This window comes from Populus euphratica, unplaced genomic scaffold (assembly GCF_000495115.2).
Source record: "Populus euphratica unplaced genomic scaffold, PopEup_1.0 scaffold147.1, whole genome shotgun sequence".
In the NCBI taxonomy this organism is placed as follows: Eukaryota; Viridiplantae; Streptophyta; class Magnoliopsida; order Malpighiales; family Salicaceae; genus Populus; species Populus euphratica.
In genome coordinates this window covers 219332-235106 of record NW_011500032.1, presented here as the reverse complement: position 1 = coordinate 235106, position 15775 = coordinate 219332, and positions in this window count along the sequence as shown.

Below are 15775 nucleotides of genomic sequence, written 5' to 3'. Positions count from 1 at the left end.
CTTTGTGATCTTGGATTTAAGGGTTTTTCATGTTCTGTCAATGGTTGTTATGTTGTTCGTTGCTTTTTTTTCTTCTTATCTTTATTAGCGGTCATGTGATTTAATTTCGTCAACACATATTAGTGTAACGATAAAAATAAGATGTGTAACAATAAAATATGTAAAAAAATAAATATGCTAAAATTTTATTTTCTTGCCTCATCCACACATTTAACTTTATATAATTCATAAATATGGACCGAATTTTCAACCTTAAATTTCATAAAAACCAAAAATATTTTTGTGGAAGTTATTTAACATGTAAAAAAAAAGGACATTAGCTAAAGAATCAAATCAAATTATAGCAAACTTTTTTTCTTTTATTTTACAAGTTATTCTTCTATGTTATTTTATGTTACACATGTTTGCAGCACACTCCTTTCACACATCCTTTTCTATCTTTTTTGACATAATTTATTTAATTTTTTTCCTAGCACTACCAATTTCTCTACTAATGACTTGAATTATAATTTCTCAAAACAATAAGATAATTGCTGTCTCTGTAATTTTAATATAATTTACAAACAATATTTTCCTTTCAGTGCCCAGCAATCTATCAACTTATTTGCATTTTATTGTTATTTATAACTTTATCTATATTATCAAACCTTTAATATTATACCTGCCTGCAGTTTTTTTTATCATTGCCTAACAATTATTATTTTTCATGGATGTTATTTTTTTTCAGTAAAAAAACTGTATTTTTATTCATAACCTAAAATCACCCGCAGCAAAGTGCGGGCAATCAATCTAGTAAAACACTATGTCGTGATATACAAACTATCTTGCATGGATTCTAATAACAGAAGGGCCGAGTGGAAATTAAATTTAGGATTAAATTTTGGTACAGTTTATGTTGCTTGATACCCAGAAGATAGAGTAAGGAGACTGAAGCTCTGCACAAAGGTAGGGTAAGTGAAGTTGAAATTGAAATTGAAGATGGATGAATTACAAATTGATTTTCTTTCTTGCTGACTGAAATTGCTTCTCCTCGACCTGTAAATCTTGTATAAGTTGATGTTGTCCGTACATATATAGTTTTCTCTTACCACATATACAGTTAAAGATAAACCTCTTGTTTGTACCTGGAGTTGCATGATTTGAGTGAAAGTGATTGTAATGATGCGACTTCATTTATAACCAAAATGTCTATCATCTGAACGTCAACCCATGGGGCCACTGATCAAATTCAATTAAAGATACCTGCAAACGTTCTTTCAAACCAAAATGATAAGAAAGATTGAATCTTTTGAATGTTTGTTGGGCATGATGCAAGTTAGTGCTACAAGTTTGAGATGAGGCTAGGCTGGCCTGGTTGGCTAGCTTTGCAATGTGAATCGTTAAAGGAGGGGAGATTATTTACGTGTGAATTCAGATGGGTTTGATTTTTTCTTTCCGTGTTTAATATTCGGATGCATATATAATTTTTTTTTTAATATTTCTTATTTAAAAACCATATTAAAATAATGTTTTTTCAAATTTCTTTACTTTTAATTAACATCAACACAATGAAAAATTTCCTAAAATATAAGATATATAAGAAAGTATAAAAGATAATTCACACTCTTTTTCCTAAGCAAGTGTTAGAGATTATAGTAGTTTTTGTTTCAAGATGCAGTTTAAAGTGCATTAATTTCACTTGAAAACAGAATTAAATTGATTTTTTTTAGTGTTTTTAAATGATTTTGATGTATTAATATTAAAAATAAAATAAAATTATTTTGATATATTTTTAAATAAAAAATATTTTTTAAAGATATCATGCACTACAATATTAAACACACATTAAATATATATAAAAAAAGGATTTTACTTCCATGTGAACATGGTAATATATGTTGAAAGCAGAGTCTACTTAACCTCTTTACTTTTGGATGCATAATTACTCAAAGATTTCTTGAAATTCAGAAACGTCTAAACTTCGAAGTATTGAATTTGTCTGTATAAAGAGAGAGGCTATCTTGTGTGTCGACAGCTTAGCTGCAGAAAAGAGCTCATAGCTTGCCTTTGATTTTCAAGTTTGTTTTTTCGGCCATCTTTCATGTTTTCTGCTCATAGCTCATAGTGGTGTTAGAACATCTTTACTCGTTTGTCTCCTTCCATTTACATTTGCCATTATTTTGATGGCCAAGCTTTATATAACTCGTCTTCACAAGTCTATTGAAAAAGAGAAACACAGGCAAAGAAAGAAGAAAATCATAAGAAGAAGAGACATTAAAATAATTCCATGAAGGGAACCTCTGGGCAGTTAGCTTGCACGGCAAGATAACTTAAAGATAATACAATGGAATGAAAATCATTTAAGATTCAAACCCTAAGATACATGTTATCTAAAATATTTTGAAATAAAATAGAAAAAAAATATTAAAAAAATATAAATGAGACTTTATACAAAATATATATTGGCTATACCAAGTCATGCTACTTTTTTTTTTACAGTCCACAACATAAATTAATAAATAAGTGCAATATTAAAGAATCAATTCAATTCTATAGTTTAAGTTGTTAGATAAAATTTCAAGATATCACAGGCATATATTATCTTGTACTTAATTTTTATCAAATAAATAAAGATATTGAAATTCAAACTTATGATCACTTGGTTATCAAAGTTTTGGTATCATGTCAAAAAACCAATTCAACCCAATAAATTAAACTGTTAACTAAAGTTTTAAAATATAATTTATATTATTATTCAACACACAACATCTCTTGGTGCTTTTAAATATTGTTTAATATTTTATTTTTTATTTATCCATTTTTTATGTATTTTAGTGTGTGTAAATAGTTTTCATGTATTTTTTAATGATATTTGTTAATAATTTTTTAAAAAAAAATATCAATTCAAATATTTTATTATTCATCCAGAAAAAAATAGAGAACGTAAATTACAAAGAATAATTGGAAGGATATTTTTTACGGACTGGCCATTGAACACCCCCTTCCAGCAAGAAAATCTGCAAGAATTCCCTCGAAAAACATGGAAAAATAAAAAATAAAAACCCCTCGAAGAGGCAAAATGAATGCCGGCTAATATTTAATTAATATTTGACATCCACTTGATGTCAAACAGTAATCCTTCCTTATTAAAAAGGAAGGCACTTTTTGTGGATTATGACCTATTATTTAATGAACAATAAAATATTGAAAAAAGAAATATCTGCAAGAATGTTTTAGTTTATTAGAGCTCAATAACGTCCTACGCTGAGGTAAAATTTTGAATGTGTGATTTGTAATTTTCGTTTAGAATTTTGATAGTTTTAATAGTTGTAATTTAACAAATATATTTGAAAATAAAATTGATTTAAATATATATATTTAATTAAAATATTTTATATGTAAAATAAATAATTTTTTATAAATAAAAAAATGTGATATTTAAAATACAATTATACATACATGCATGCATGCATATACATACATACATACATACAAACATATATATATATATATATATATGTATATATATATTCTAAAATAAAAACAAAAGGAGCTATTTAACTGAAAAAAACAAAATTAACACAATAATAATTACCCTCTAATCACAGCAGGAGATGGGACACGTTGAGCAAGAGCTTAGACAGAGAGGATTGGATTCGGTACATCAGCGATTATATGATACAAATAATATTTTTTTATTTTATAAAAATAATTTTAATATTAATATATTAAAACAAGAAAAAAAAATAAGAATGGTTTTTTCAAAATTTAGAGAAACACTATTTGGAGAGTAGCTCAACAAAGCCTCTTGATATTGCAGTTTTGGGCTCATAATTTGTTTAGAAATGCAGTTGAAACCGTGTTTTCTAAAATTTTCAAAATTTATTATTATTAAAAAATAATTTTTTATTTTTTATTATTTTGATGTATTAATATAAAAAATAATTTTAAAAATAAAAAATATTATTTTAATATATTTTCAAGTAAAATATATTAAACAATCTAAATTAAACAAAGAGAAATATAAATATAAAAGAGGAAAAAACTAGGGTTTCATTAATCACTTTATTTTAAAGTTATTATTTTAACCTAAATAGAAAGAGATTATATATAGGGTAAAGTAAAAATATTATTTTACCCTTAATAAATAAAACAAAATAAATATATTTCTTAACATCTCTTCCCAACACACAACGTGGCAGCTACAAGTATCAAAGCTTGCGAACTAGAAAAAAAAATTGGGAAATGAAATGTGACTTTGTAAAAAAATTCGTAATCTGCAAAGAAGAAGAAATAAAAGGTAAAGTAATGATGTCATGGTTTAGAAGATGACAATCGATCTCAATCTGCCTTAGCTTGTTTATGAAAAACCAAGTTATAAGCAATTTGAATAAAACCTTATGAACAAGAAACAAGGAAATTAGAATCGATAATATAGCCTGATAAAACTATTATTGCAGTATTGTGGTGTGGTGGTTTATAACGCGAAAGTGGTCTATCAGTATTAGATTGTGACTGGTTATTAGGTTTCCGAGCTTAATTTTGCTGTTTCAATTTGGGATACCAAGCCTTCAAATAACCTTTCTACTTTCAAAAACTGTACTTGTTAAAGTCAACTATTGTGTAAGGCTTATTTTGATTATTAGAGAATAACTTAGAGGGTACTACTAGTACAAAAGAATTTGAAGTAGAAAGGATTTTCCTTTTAGAATAAGATTGAAGTTGTATTTCTTCAGTCAATAACTCATTGAAACAGAATCAATAAAAGACAATGTAGAATGATGCAAAATTGAACCTCTAAGTCCTTCAAAACCATTACAAAGTGCTATTAAAAACTATATCAATCATTGTTACTCTCTGCGATCAATTTAGGCATCACATACCTTTAATTTTATCCATTTTGTAAGAGTCAACTAATCCTAATGATCTGTTATAATAGAATAAAACTCTTGAATACTCATATCCTTCTAGTGAAAAGATCATATGTTATTTTTTAATTGATACTGCTTAACAAAATTTGATTGCGTGAATAACATTTACAGATGATCCCAAATCTCATTTGTTGTCTTATTTTTTGCCAACTACGTACATATAGAATACTCAAAATAATTGTTTATCCAACAAATAATCTTTGCATTGTTTGATTTCCATGTATCTATCAAAGCAACATACCTCTCATCAGTATTTCCAGGTATCACATAAGTTTCATTAACATATCCTCACATCTTTTTACCTGTAAGGAAATTTCTCATTATATAACTCCAATACAAATAGTTTTTTCTATTTAACCTTCCACTCACAAATTAAAGCGAATCATCTCTTTCAGTAGTCATAATCAACAAACAAAATAAACTAGAATGCGAAAGAAATATAAAACAAAATATCAGATTGAAGAAATTAAACAAATATCGTAGAAACTGAACAAATATCTGCTCAAAATTATATGACCACTTTAAAAAATTACAAAAATAAAACGCAAATATCAAATTGTTAAAACTGAAGGCAAGACAAAATACTAGACTTGCATAAACTTAGTTGGATCCACTAAAGCTGAGATTAAGTTTTGTTCCATAAAATCACACTCTGATATCATATTAAACAATCCAAATTAAAAAATAAAATATGAATATAAAAGAAGAAGAGGCTAGGGTTTCATTGATCACTTTATTCTTAAATTGTTATTTTAACATAAATACAAAATGATTATATATGAACTAAATTAAAACTATTATACCTTTAATTTTTAACATAAATACAAAATGATTATATATGGACTAAATTAAAACTATTATACCTTTAATAAATAAAATAAAATAAATATATTTTTAATAAAAAATACCTTAAAAAAATCATGACTCACAACCCCACTCATACTTAGTCTTGGAGTCCATTTTTAATGGGTATTTGTTTACACGATAGCTTCTGTTTTTAAAGCTCACCACATAAACATCAAGTCTGGTAACATAAAATTTAACTCGCTTTTCTTATGTGACCCATATATATTTTTGTTCAAACGCCGGTTAGTGAGAAGCAGTCGAGTTCTCGCATCTACAACCAGGAGAATATAATTCATCTAGGCACTGTGTCACTTGTTGTAACCCAATTTTGGCTCATTGGCTTTTTATTTAATTTTACAGGGTTTAAAATGTAAAATTAAAATATCAGAGATTTATTTTAATAAAAAGTGTGATTTGTCTACTTGCATGAAAACTAAGGACTACAATGTGCCTCTATCATTCTATCCTTATCTTCTTCAAGATAATCTTTACCATCAAGATAATCCCTATCTTTTTCAACATAATCTTTACCTTCAAGCTAATCCTTACCTTTTTTCAAGATAATCCTTATCTTCTTCAACATAATCCTTACCTTGTTCAAGATAATCCTCAAGATAATGATAGTTGTCTGCTTTCGAATTTGATTCTAATTCGAACTTCAAAAAAGAGAATGAGTTTGATTGAGACTTTACTTATTGTAAGCGATTAGACTCTTACACTATAAATATTGATCTCAGTATATGAAAAAAAAAAAAAAGGAGGAGGGGGGAGGACGATTAGAGAGAAATCCTAAAAGAAGAAACCTCAAGAGGAGGCTATTACCAGAAACCCTAAAAGAGAGAAACATAAAAAAGGGGGGGCGACGAACCCTATACTAGCCATTGCTCCTCTCAACACTTTTTCTTCCCAATCTCTCTAAACTTCGCCTTCAGCAGCCATACGCATAGGTAAGTTTCCTTCCTTTCTTGCTAAAATAATTAATTGGTTACTGTGTTTGCTAGGGATGTGCTTGGCAAGCATAATTTTTATGCCTTGGCCATAATTCTTATACTCATTCTAATTTGATATTTGAAATGACGAACCCCTTTTCGATAACATAAAATTCTAAAAATATTTAAGGCCTTCGTTGATTTATTTGTGGACCCCTCGCACCTTTTTTTTCTTTGTGTTTGTATTTCTTGTAAATGTGCTCAATATGTGGACTATTACTGTTAAACACAAATATATCGTGTAATGTTTTTTTTACTTCCATCTAAAAAGGGCAAATAATAATAAAGGATAAATAAGGAAGAAAGGACATAAAAAGTTTCTTCTTCAAATTTATTTTTGCAAAAATATTCACTGACGCCAAAGTGAGGAGTATTGTATTTTTGGTTTTGTGCGATATTTACCAATGCCAGAGTTGAAAATATTTGTAGAAATTGTTCACTGACGCTAGAGTCAGGGACATGAAAGGAAGAATAAAAAAGGAAAAAAAAAAGAACAAGTTTTTTGTAATTTTAGACAAAATCAGCAATGTAGCCTACTTTAGGTAGGATGCTTAAGTGGTGATAGTATCTTTCCTTTTGTGTAACCAGTTTCGTATCATAGAATCTCTGTTGACTAGTTAGGGTTTCTAGTGACCATAATACTAGGTGACGACTCCTTGAACAAAACCTTTTCTCCTAAAAGAACAAGATGCCAGATATCTACTTTTTTTTTCCAATCGAGATGATTTTTTAAGGTCGCCGTGATATCTGGGTGTGACATCACTCCAAGAAAACAATGCCCAGATTAATTAATTCACCTGGGCACTGTTCTCTTGAATAGTGCCCAGGTGAATTTCACTTGACATTGTTCACGTGAATAGTGTCAGATGAATAACTATTTATATTGAAAAATTATTTTTTAAAATTATATTTTATTTAAAAAATTAATGTTTAATATTATTTAATGACACTATATAAATTAGAAACAGATCGCTTGATGACGTATCATTTACAGAATTTGATCACAAACCCAATTATGTTTTTTCCGGGTCTGACCTGGTTAAAAAAAATTCAGTTTTTATTTTTATTTGTAATTGTGTTTTATTCAAAAAATTAAAAGGAAATTATTTGATAACGCAACAAAAAATTTAGTTTTTGTTGTTGTGCTCTTAATAAATCATGGGAAATATAGTCTTTGTTGGATATATTTCGTACGTGATTAAATTGCACATAGTTTAATGGAATAATAAAAAATATTTGATATCAATATTATTTATTTTATAATGTAATAATAGTAGTTAAATCTATAATATTTAAATTAAAAACTCATCAATGTGTGTGTGCGCGCATAACTTTAGTTTGAAAATTATTTTTTTAATCAAATATATTAAATTATTTTTTGTTCAATTTTAATTTCAATCATAATTTTAACCAAATATATATTTTTTTCAAATCAACCTCAACTAAAAATATTTTTTATAAAATAATTTTTTTCAAATTATAACACACCTACTACAGTTCCAAACCCATGTGGAAAACATAAAATAAAAGTAAATTGGTTTTCAAAACTTCTTTGTTTTCGATTAACTGCTTAAGGGTCGTTCAGCATCATGTGGAAAACTAGTCTAAAGTAACTTTGTTTGTTGCGAAACATAATCTGCAAGAATCAGGAATTGTTTTGTACCATGCTTTGATATTGTAATTGTGTTGCTGTTTAATATATAAATACACACACACACACTTCGCATTTCGGACACTTTTTCAAGACAAAGGGTTCTGTATGCGCACGTTCTAAAAAAATTAAAAAGTGTTCTTTTAGAAAAACACCTTTTGACAAACAAATATGACCTAAATGTGTTTTGTTCTCTTCATATATCAATGATGGCGACAATGAGAGAGCTAGAGCCGGTGTGAGACTTGCAAGGATAACAATTAAATAAAGTAAGTGATATTGAGCAACAAGTGTAATTGAAAACTATTTAGAATGGCTTAATTAATTGATAAAACCTTATGTACAATGATGAATTTAAAGGGGTCTGATTGAAAGAATATAAAATACAAGAATGAAATTTCACTTTTCAAAACATATGGCTCCCTTCAGAGCATAAGCTTGAATTCGGTAAATAATAATAATAATAATAATAATTCAAAGCCACACTAAATTCAAGAAAACTAAGCGTTTGTAATGTATTCCGCCAGCAAATTAGTTGTTTGGTAGCATTTAGTTTTTATGGTTGTAATTTATAAAAAAAAAAGCTATTAAAAAAATTATAAAATATAAATCTTTTTAAACTCGATTTTTTACTATAATTTAAAATAAAATAAAAAACATGCTTAAACAATGAAAATCAAATAATTTTAAAACTGTAATCTGATTAAAAACATTTCCGGCCGCTTTACATTATAATGCGACATGAATCCTTGGAGTGCCTGGTGGATCACGTTTAGAACATGGCAATTGTCATTTGGAACACGTGGGAAATCTATGCTCTTGATTTGGAAAGCAGAAAAAGCATGTGATTACTAGGAGTGTGAGCCGCCATAAAATTATATATTCGTTGTAATAACAGGCCAAGAGCATATGAAACAGAATATAATACTTTTTATTGTCACGTTGCGGATAAATTTACAGAATCAAATATACTTTTCTATGTGAATTTTTTTATATTATTATTAAAGTTATTAAACCTGAAAATAACAGCCTTTTAATTATTTTTTAGTCCAAATATATTTTTTATTAATAATCTCTTATTTATCTTTCCAAATTATACAATGTTTTTATTTGAACCATTGTTTCTGTTTAAAAAAACAAATATTTTATGATTGTTAAAGTAATTTTTTTTTAACATATTAAAATACTATGTCTGTATTTTATGTTCGATTGAAAGTTAAAAGTATTATAAATATAATAAAATAATATTAAAAATATATTTAAAAATCTAAATAATAAAAAAATATAAATTGAGTTCTCATGAACTATTATTTTTGAATCAGATACATAATAATTTTCACAGAAAAATTAGTGCAATTTCAATAAACATTTATAATGATTTTCCAAACCATGTAAAAAATAAAAAGTATTTTTTTTGTGAATTTTTTGAGAGTGCCAAACAAAAACCTAGGGGAAAAAAAACACATAAGGGTCAGGTCAGTGCCTAACCCACTGAAGCAAGCAAGGCACACACAGACACTTTTTTTCCTTTATTTTTTGAAATCCAAATACCATGTCATTTGGATTTTGAAGATAAAAAATATTGTTTGTGAGTGGATTCAAACCTGTAGCCTCCAACATGCATGCAATGAAGGTTAATCATGTGAGCCTTGATGTGGAATTGATTAGAAACTATTAAACAAATATATTAACATTATTTATTGTTTATATAAATAACAAATCAATATATGATACCCTAGTTCTTCTAGGGTTTTATATTCCTTGCCAATCTATGAGAAATTCCAATTATCAAAAGCAAATTTGTGAAAATACATGTATTTTAAATATATTTTTGTTAGAAAATAATATAAATTATATTTTGAAACCTCACCTAATAGTTTAAACTATTTGATTGGATTGATTCTTTAACATGATATTAGAGCCTTGATGACCAAATTTTATCATTTTTATTTATTTGATAAAATAATATAAATTATATCTTGATATCTTATCTAATAACTTAAACTTTTAAATTGAATTGATTTTCTGAAATGTTTTTTCATTTTATATAACTAGTTATCAAAATAAATGGTTATTCTAAGATATGTTTGGTAGGAGGAGGCAACGAGGTTTGATATTATATAGATAATAATAGAATAATGTTATTTGGTGTAAGAAAAAGGAAAGTACAAGTTATTAAAGAGAATAAGAATTATTATACCTAATATATAAATTGTTTGTTTTTTATTTAATTTTACCTGCCCCCTTGATAACTTAACTTCTTACCTCCAACCAAGCAATTTTTAAATAAATTTTACGCTCACTTTCACACCATTAAAAATTACTTACTCACAAACTAGTTCTAAAATAATTATTTTTCAATTTTCTAACATACAATTGTTAGTATAATAAATAAACAATAAAAACATGTTTTAGTGTTGATCATATGTGTTTGATAATATAATGTAAATTGTTTTTTAATAAAAAATATATTAAGATAATATCTTTTATATTTTTTTAATATAAGCTTATCAACATCACGAAAAGGTAACTAAAATTAATTTGATGTTTTTTCATTAAAAAAACTTTAAAAAATATAAGTTAATGCATTCCTGAACAGAAAAGTGTGAGAGCATGCATGCTCTAGTACTCTCACTTTCAGAGTTGATCTTAATTGCATAGAAACTACATAAATAATGAAAGAAATTGACATAACCTTGAACTATGAAAGCCATGTAACTTTATATGTAAAAATTAGAATCTATGGATTTTAGCGTATCCATAAAAATAAAGACAATCGAGTTTGGCAAACTTTGACCACTGCTAAAAATGTCAGATGCATATCGATCATGTCATGTGAGCGCTCTCCATGGTGAACAAGCTGAAGGAATTGTGAAAATAAGACAACATGGACATGCATCGCGACATTTTATATATATATATATATATATATAGAGAGAGAGAGAGAGAGCCACTAAAGCATGCACCACAGACACCATAATTTGAATAATTTGAACGTGTGACGAGTACAAAGAGATACTATATAAAAAGGAAAGGCTCATTCATAAAAAAATAAAATAAAATAAAAATTAGTACAGAAACAGGTAATCAAGACATTGATGATTCTTGTACTTCTTTTATTTCCTCAGTATTAGTTGTTAAAGATTTATTTTAATTTTAAATTTTAAATTATTTGATGAAATTTTAAAAATAATATATATTAACATTTAATATATCTTTAAAACTTGCTCAAATTTATTAATACTTTATATTTAGTTTTTAATTTTAATTTAATAAGATAATAATGATAAAATTCAAGCTTCCTAGTTAGCGCTAAAAACAAGGTCGCTAATTGTGAAACAAAAGAGGGCACTAAGAAGCTCACGAAGCAAAAGCAGAATTGTCTAAACAAAATATGAGGGAAACGATCATTGTTTTTTTAATGTCCATCATGATACTGAGCATTGTTTCATGTTAGAATAACTTGTACATGCAAAATCTATAACCAATAATTAGATTTATTTTTTTCAATTTGACTCTTTAAAAATAATAAAAGAGTTAGTAATTAATGGAATGGATAACCAATAATTCATTATTTCAATTTTTTTTATTTAAGTTTTGATTGTGATTATAATCATGATTAAAACCTTAACCATAATTATTCATTGACCTCCATATTTTCTATTTCCCATTGATTATGCCCTTTCCTCGCACCAAAGGAGGAGGAAAAAAAATTCCTCACGTGTAATTTGGTTTTGTAAGGCAAGTCATGCCATGAACCGCCAAAAGATAATAATTATTAATAAAAATATATTGTTTTCTCGTATGCTCTGATCACAAGAAAAAGAAATAAATAAAAGAATAAACCATCTATATTATATTTTTGGTTCACTGCATCGACCTGCTAGATAGGACAACCTTAAAAATATATATATCAAAACGTGTTTTATGATCCATTTTAAAAATACTGTCAACTAGTATTAAAAAAAATAACAAATACAAATATAAATATTAATAAAAAAAATTTATTGGTAGATTACAATGAATTTTTTTAATAAAACATGTCATCGTTGTATCTATCAATAAATATAAATAACAACATTTCATCGGTGTATACTAGGAGAATTATTTTGCGAAAAGAAATAATGAAAAAAATAAAAAATATAATGATGTGTTATTTTTACAGACTAAGTTATCAACAAATTTAAATTCATTGGTTAAATTTATCTGTAATATTTAATTTATGACATGAGTGACCATCCTAATTTTTATCATAAATCAACTTCCCTCTACAAATCCGATCATCTCAACACTCAGTATATTAGTATCCATATTCTGATTTAAATTTTATTGAGGATACCTCACTTCAAGTAAGCAAAACTACTTATTTTTTTTATTTGAACTTAGTTTTAAAATATTAATTTTTATTGCATATTTTTATAGTATATGTATTTTGTTTGGGTGTTTACTTGTTTTTATAGATTTTTTTAATTACATCTATTTTTTCTTTATTGTTTTTTATAAATATATTTAACTAACAATAATTTTCTCTTGTAGGTTATAGTTCTTGGATGAGAGCCAAGGCTAGTGAAGATTTTTGTGGAAACACATATATGAAGTGATGATGGTTTAAAACAGATGCAACAACTTGTGAATAGTCGAGTTTAAAACTTTATGATATATTGGTTTTCAACCTTTTTTTTTCTTAAGTTATTGTTCTTTTTAAATTTGATGACCTTTTATTTCCCAAGATATATATAACATCTAGTAGAAAGAGAGATACAAGAACAATTTTTTGATAGATCTATCTGTTAATATGAATTTGTGATCAGAGATATGATCGTTCAGTGAACCAGATAGAAATCTGGTGTACGATCTCTTTAACGTTACGATCAAGGTTGAAGACTTGCAAACTTGTCTAAAACCACAGTATTTCAACTATTGGATGCTTTTAATTTATTTTAAGCATTTAAACTCCGGAGTTTAATGTGATTTTAGACCATTGAGCTCATGCTCGGATGACCAATCTTGTTGCTGATTATTTATGATTTAGTATCGAGAAGAACGAAATCCATCAATTGGTAATGGAGATGAGATTATAAATGGGTGATATATGTTTTCTCTTTTATTGGCCCTATTATCCCAGTGAAAACCCACCTCCTCCTCCTTCAACACCTTTATTCTAGATTAATTGTGTTTGAACTTGTAAATGTTTAAATTTATAATAAATATTTGTTTATTGTATTAATTTAATTTATATTAATTATTTTCTACTTATGTTTAATAGATTATTTAAAAATATATATTTTTAGATTATTACTGATGGGGCTACTAATGGACTAAGCTCATCAGCATATTTTATATAGTTGAAAAATAATTAATTCAAATGTCACTGTCATTGTTTATTTACTGATGAAATTACAAATAATCTATTTGATAGTTATATATATAATTCACTGAGGGGAATACTAACAAACAAAAAAAAATCTTTTGATAGAATTATATATGGTTTTTATCGGTGATATGCTATATTTATCAATGAAAATACCAAAGCAATGAAGTGAGTAAAAAATAATTTGGCATGCTTTTGTTGCCAAAAAATCTATTAGTAAAATTATTACTGACAAATCATTATAAATAAAAATATTTTATCGATGTATACTAGGAGAATTATTGTGCGAAAAGAAGCAATAAAAAAAAATATGATGACGTGTTATTTTTACAGACAAAGTTATCAACGAATTTAAATTAACTAGTTAAATCCGTCTGTGATATTTAATTTATAACATGAGCGACCATTCCAATTTTTATCACAAATCAACTTTCCTCTACAAATCTGATCATCTTAATACTCGGTATATTAATATCCATATTTTGATTTAAATTTTATTGAGGATACCTCACTTCAAGTAAGCAAAACTACTTATTTTTTTTATTTGAACTTAGTTTTAAAATATTAATTTTTATTGCATATTTTTATAGTACATGTATTTTGTTTGGGTGTTTACTTGTTTTTATAGATTTTTTTAATTACATCTATTTTTTCTTTATTGTTTTTTATAAATATATTTAACTAACAATAATTTTCTCTTGTAGGTTATAGTTCTTGGATGAGAGCCAAGGCTATTGAAGATTTTTTTGGAAACGCATATATGAAGTGATGATGGTTTAAAACAGATGCAACAACTTGTGGATAGTCGAGTTTAACACTTTATGATATATTGGTTTTCAACCCTTTTTTTTCTTAAGTTATTATTTTTTTTAAATTTGATGACCTTTTGTTTCCCAAGATATATATAACATCTAGTAGAAAGAGAGATACAAGAACAATTTTTTGATAGATCTATCTCTTAATATGAATTTGTGATTAGAGATATGATCGTTCAGTAAACCATATAGAAATCTGGTGTACGATCTCTTTAATATTATGACCAAGGTTGAGGACTTGCAAACTTGTCTAAAATCACAGTATTTCAACTATTGGATGCTCTTAATTTATTTTGAGCATTTAAACTCCGGAGTTTAATGTGATTTTAGACCATTGAGCTCATGCTCGGATGACCAATCTTGTTGCTGATTATTTATGATTTAGTATCGAGATGAATGAAATCCATCGGTTGGTAATGGAGATGAGATTATAAATGGGTGATATATGTTTTCTCTTTTATTGGCCCTATTATCCCAGTGAAAACCCACCTCCTCCTCCTTCAACACCTTTATTCTAGATTAATTGTGTTTGAACTTGTAAATGTTTAAATTTATAATAAATATTTGTTTATTGTATTAATTTAATTTATATTAATTATTTTCTACTTCTGTTTAATAGATTATTTAAAAATATATATTTTTAGATTATTACTGATGGGGCTACTAATGGACTAAGCTCATCAGCATATTTTATATAGTTGAAAAATAATTACTTCAAATGTCACTGTCATTGTTTATTTACTGATGAAATTATAAATAGTCTATTTAATGGTTATATATATAATTCACTGAGAGGAATACTAACAAACAAACAAAAAATCTTTTGATAGAATTACATACGGTTTTTGTCGGTGATATGCTATATTTATTAATGAAAATACCAAAGCAATGAAGTGAGTAAAAAATAATTCGGCATGCTTTTGTTGCCAAAAAATCTATTAATAAAATTATTACCGACAAATTATAAATTATTGACGAGATTTTTTTTGATAAAGTATTGTTGTTTATAAGCTTGTCAGTAAAATTTATATCAACAAACTAAAAGTATAAATAACAATAAAAAAAATCTTTCGATAAATCTAAAAAATTTAATAGTGAAATATACTCAAATCTGGGACAGGCTGAAAGGGATATAATTATAGCAATGCGATTTTCAGTGAGAGCAAAAAGAATACATTGATCATGATTGGTTT